The 4,643-nt window shown below is 40.3% G+C and overlaps 1 long non-coding RNA gene across 1 annotated transcript; it reads right to left on the bottom strand.

The window, feature by feature from the left end:
• Window positions 1-1,902: 1,902 nt before the first annotated feature.
• On the bottom strand, window positions 1,903-3,395 carry LOC145429278 (uncharacterized). Its single transcript, XR_013909520.1, has 2 exons — window positions 3,254-3,395; window positions 1,903-2,591 (listed from the first exon to the last, which is right to left on the bottom strand). It is a non-coding gene; the product is annotated as an uncharacterized LOC145429278 (long non-coding RNA).
• Window positions 3,396-4,643: the final 1,248 nt, after the last annotated feature.

The following is a 4,643-nucleotide window of genomic DNA, read 5'->3' as shown; positions in this document are numbered from 1 at the left end:
TGAAATAGCCATAGGATAAAAAGACTAAAAGCTTGGATGCACTTGTTACCGACTGTGATAATAAAAGATATAATTAAAAGAGAAAGCTACCACTCTGTATATACACATTTTGTATTACTGTGTTGATTTTTTAAAATCATTTAGAGACGTGCTGCTTCCAGTGAAAGCTGATGTCAGGAGCTGCAGTTTTCACTGCCAACAGGTGGGTGTATTATTCCGACCACCCTCCTTTAGTAAATATATTGGACAACGTGTACAGAACTCCATTATGAGTTCTTTGGTTTTCAGGACGTTCAGCTTCAGGTTATTTTCTGAGCACAAGCTGGACAAATTGTCTACCTCTGTCCTCCATCAGAGATGAGCCCAACCAAGTCTGCCGATGACACCACCCAACAGTGGTGTCATCTGGGTGGGTTGGTGTGCCGCAATGTTCCCTCTAATTTTTCATGTGTCTGAGCAAACACACAAACTCCCTGAGCGGTCCCTTGGACCACTGTGAGCAACAGCAGACGTGTGCACTGTGGTCACGCCAGCGTCGAATCCATCCAAGTTACATGGTTTATTAAAATAATCAAATTACAGCATTTACATTTCTGTTAGAATACTTTTAATTAACTGCTTTAGCCCACTTACAATGAAAATGTAAAAGAAGTCTTGTTCATGACCGGTGTAGTATGTTAACACCATTGGAAGTAAAAATAACTTGAACTCCAGCTTTGAAAACACAACTTTATTTTTTGTTTTGATTTTTATTTGCTCTGACTTGTATTATGAGTCTGTGGTCTGGGAGAGAGTCAGTAACTCTGTCTGCAAAATACAGTAAATAATGACCAATGTTGGGCAATTAATTATATAGTTACTTCTTCAAAAAAGTATCTGAGTTATGCAAACAACAAAGTTTTTTGCAGCTGTTTACCTAAAAATGTAGCCAAGGCAGTTTTTAAAATAAACATTTCAAAATATTTACAGAACAATCAGCTGTTCTGCATCGAATTTGATGCCACACAAATTATTTGTGCCACTCCAAAAAATAATTTCTGTACGGTGGCCCTGAGAGGCCAAATGGACTGCAACTTCAGAAAACACTTGCAAAAAGAAAAACGCTGCAAAAGCACACAAGACACAACGGAAATGTTTCTGGGGAGACAATAACCCGACAGACCAGTTGCACGAACCAAAACATGTATGTATGGCTGTATCCCAATTCAGGGTCTGCAGCCTTAAAGTACGCAGCCTTAACGGTCCTAAAGGGCGCGTACTCAAAGACCGCTGAGGCCGGAAGTGCGAGGCTTGTAGGCTTGTGAAATGGGGCGGTCTAGCCTCCGTCGCGCTGCCCAGGTTGCCTAGCAACCATGATACTAACAGCTGGAAACATTTCATACAGCTTTGTTTGACAGAAATGAAGGAGAACATATTTTGTACATTTGTTTCTACATGAGCTTTGTGTGATGTGATAAGTATCTGAGGCTGAGACCACAGGACTGTAAACATGATTGTTGGGCTTCATTTCTGTGCTGAACAGTTATTTTAAGATTAGCTAGTAAATAACAATTAGCTAATGTTGTTCATGAGACTTAAGTCATCTCACTTTGGTAATGTAAATATAATATGGCCAATATTATAGTTATTATATTAATCATTATTAGTTATTACAGCAGTGAGTTTGAACTCTGTGTCAAATACTGAGCGATTCAAGTTGCAGTTATTTATATTTCCTATCACCTTAAATCTTCAAAGACGAGTATCTTTGACAGTGTATATATGTATTATATATAAGAGACAAATATTTTTCTTTTAATATGTTGGCATTACTAAATGTGGCTCAATGCTTACATATATGTGTAAAAACAAAATGTACGAGCTGTGATAACTGTGTCTGATAGAATGAAGAGTAGACTGATATATGAAATATTCCTTTATTGGGTGAGAAAATCAGACCATGTCATAACTGCTGTAAGTCATACAGAATAGATATCAGAGCCTTAAACAGGCTGACTTCTGCTAAATGGGTCAAACTGGGCAGAAAGTCTACAAACACATAACATCCTTATAGAATATGATGTAACACTATAGATCAACTTAGCTCAGAATATATAAAGCATATAAACAGTTACAGAAATATGATGCAACAAACACAGCAGTGCTACTGATCCAAAATACTCAAAGCTTCATAGAACTGAAACCAACATTTATTTTTACATACTTTAACTTTCTGAATATTAAACTTGTTGCTGCCTTTCATGGTGTGTAACTTGAAGGCCCTGAGTACTCTGAGTACTTTCTCCCACACTGAAAAAACACTGGGATGATCACATTATGTGAACATTACTTAATAAGACTGATTCAGCACAGACAGTTATGTTAAACTTTCCTAGCAGTCCTTCACAAACAGGGAACAGTCTGCCTATTCTCTCCATCTGTCAGCTGCTGCTGGCTCTTCCTCCTCCTCTTCCTCACACACTGCTGAGTTTGTCCTGGTGGATCATCAGGGGTGCAAAGCCTCACAGATGATGTGCAGCAGTGGGTCCCTCAGTCTGTCCTCACTCTGGACACTTGCAGTTGTCACACATGGAAATCAAATGTGTGATAAGCTGCAGGATTCAAACACAAGTGTAACTTATAAACACATGTTCATACTTTTATTCCACAATCAGAGAGAAAGAAACAGAGAGAGAGTGCAGGACAGACAGACAGGTGACAGTCTCAGGTGTACACACTGCTACACAACAGCACAGAGAAGCAGGATTTAGTGTTTGTGTCATTACGAGTGTAAACAAGAAGAGTTCCAGATGGTGCAGTGGACACATGTGTGACTGCTGTGATTAAAGCATCTTTCTTTCAGCTTAACGAGTGAACCGTCAGCTTGTTCAAACACACGTTAAAGTCCGTTTGGCTCGACACCACCGAACAGAGGCAGCAATATAACACAGCTCACATTAACAGTGCAGTGGATCCTGCTTGTGCCGTGATATTCAGGACTGCAAACCGAGCAGCATCACTGACTTTCAGCCTGTTGTGTTTGTGGATATATGACTGACTTTAATCATCCATAAAATCATCACAATCTCTGTAATATTAAGGTCGACTATCAAACGGCGTATAAAGTAAAAGCTTTAAAACAAAGTAAACGCTGAAAGTACAAACATCACTAATGTCACATAACTTTGCCCACGTGTGGCCAACAGTAATGGTTTAATGTTCTTCATTATTAAACATTTGCACATCAATAAGTGACATCATATTCAGTACTTACTTTTGAAAGTTTACTCTTTGGCCGCCCCGCTTCCACTTCTTTGAAGTGTCTCCCAGTCCCAGTGCACTTGTTAGCACGTTTTGGTTCATGCAACTGGTCCGTCGGGTTATTGTCTCCCCAGAAACACGTCCGTTGTGTCTTGTGTGCTTTTGCAGCATTTTTCTTTTTGCAGGCGTTTTTCTTTTTGCGGGGGGTCCTCACAGCCGGAGAGTGCTTTCGAGCGTTTTCCTTATAAGACGCGTTTTTACCCGCAGTAAATATAAACTAAGATAGTATTCAGGAAGAAAGCCAAACATTGCACATATTTTTTATCATAACTCTGGTTTTACGTGGCCTATCAACACAATTTAAAAACTGTTATCATTTTTAAATTATGGTATAGTCCACACTTTTCCCGTCAATTGTTCGTCTGTCCTGCTCACATCTCCAATGGTTGTACACGTTGTCATTAACGTGGCTTAACTCCACATCAGCTGCTTTGCTCGCTAAAACACCGGTGTCAGCACATAAGGACGCTGTCATAGCCTGTCAACGACGTTGATTAGCTGCGCATATACGAATGTGAATCGCATCATTGGCTGGACTTTGGGATAAGGTAGCATTGTTCTAATCCCATACTGGAGCAGCCAGTCACTTGCTGACTAACACTGCAAAACAGAATTGTTAAAGTATGTATTTTAATTTAAATTCAGGTTAGATTTTTTTTGTGCGCAACACAGATTTTCTGTGCGCAGAGACCGTGCCAGCAGTGCGCAATTGCGCACGCGCGCAGCTTAGAGGGAACATTGGTGTGCAGTTATCTGTGGTAAGCCTGTTGTAGAGCTCTTCATAGTTGGCATTATCCACACTGGAAATGCCTTGAACCTGCGATTTAGAGCTGTGCTTTTATGAAGGCACTCCTGCAGGGTCAGCATATCTGACAATGGCAGTTTTTACTTCCTTCACAATTAGGCAGTTTTCTATATTTTTTTCCTTGGTGTTGAGAGGCAGGATCATGGAAACTGAGGTGGTGAGGTTTCACCACATTTCAGTGTTGGAGTATTATTTAAGGGCTTAAGTGCTTCAGTTACCTCCTCTGCCATTCACACAATCTAATCAGACCAAGTGGTTGTCCTTGTTCATCCTGGGGGCCTTTTCAATTAATGCTGAGTAAACAGCAGCTTATCAGCTATGCATATCATATGTGGAGTTCCAGTGAGTGGGAATGTTATGAATGAGGTTGTGTTTTGGCAGATTAAGCGTCTCCTGCCTGCTCTTTGCGACTGTTGTACTGTGGTGGAAGAAAGACACATCACTTCTGGTCCTTCTGAACAGCCTGGATATCTGCTTGATTCCTGTTATTTTTTTTTCTGGTGCTAAACTTAATGTATTGGTGGCCAATTTGGGGGCT

The sequence above is a fragment of the Astatotilapia calliptera genome, chromosome 6 (assembly GCF_964374335.1).
Source record: "Astatotilapia calliptera chromosome 6, fAstCal68.1, whole genome shotgun sequence".
NCBI classification, from domain to species: Eukaryota; Metazoa; Chordata; class Actinopteri; order Cichliformes; family Cichlidae; genus Astatotilapia; species Astatotilapia calliptera.
The sequence above is the reverse complement of the archived record's forward strand: the minus strand, read 5'-3'. Positions and strand labels throughout refer to the sequence as shown.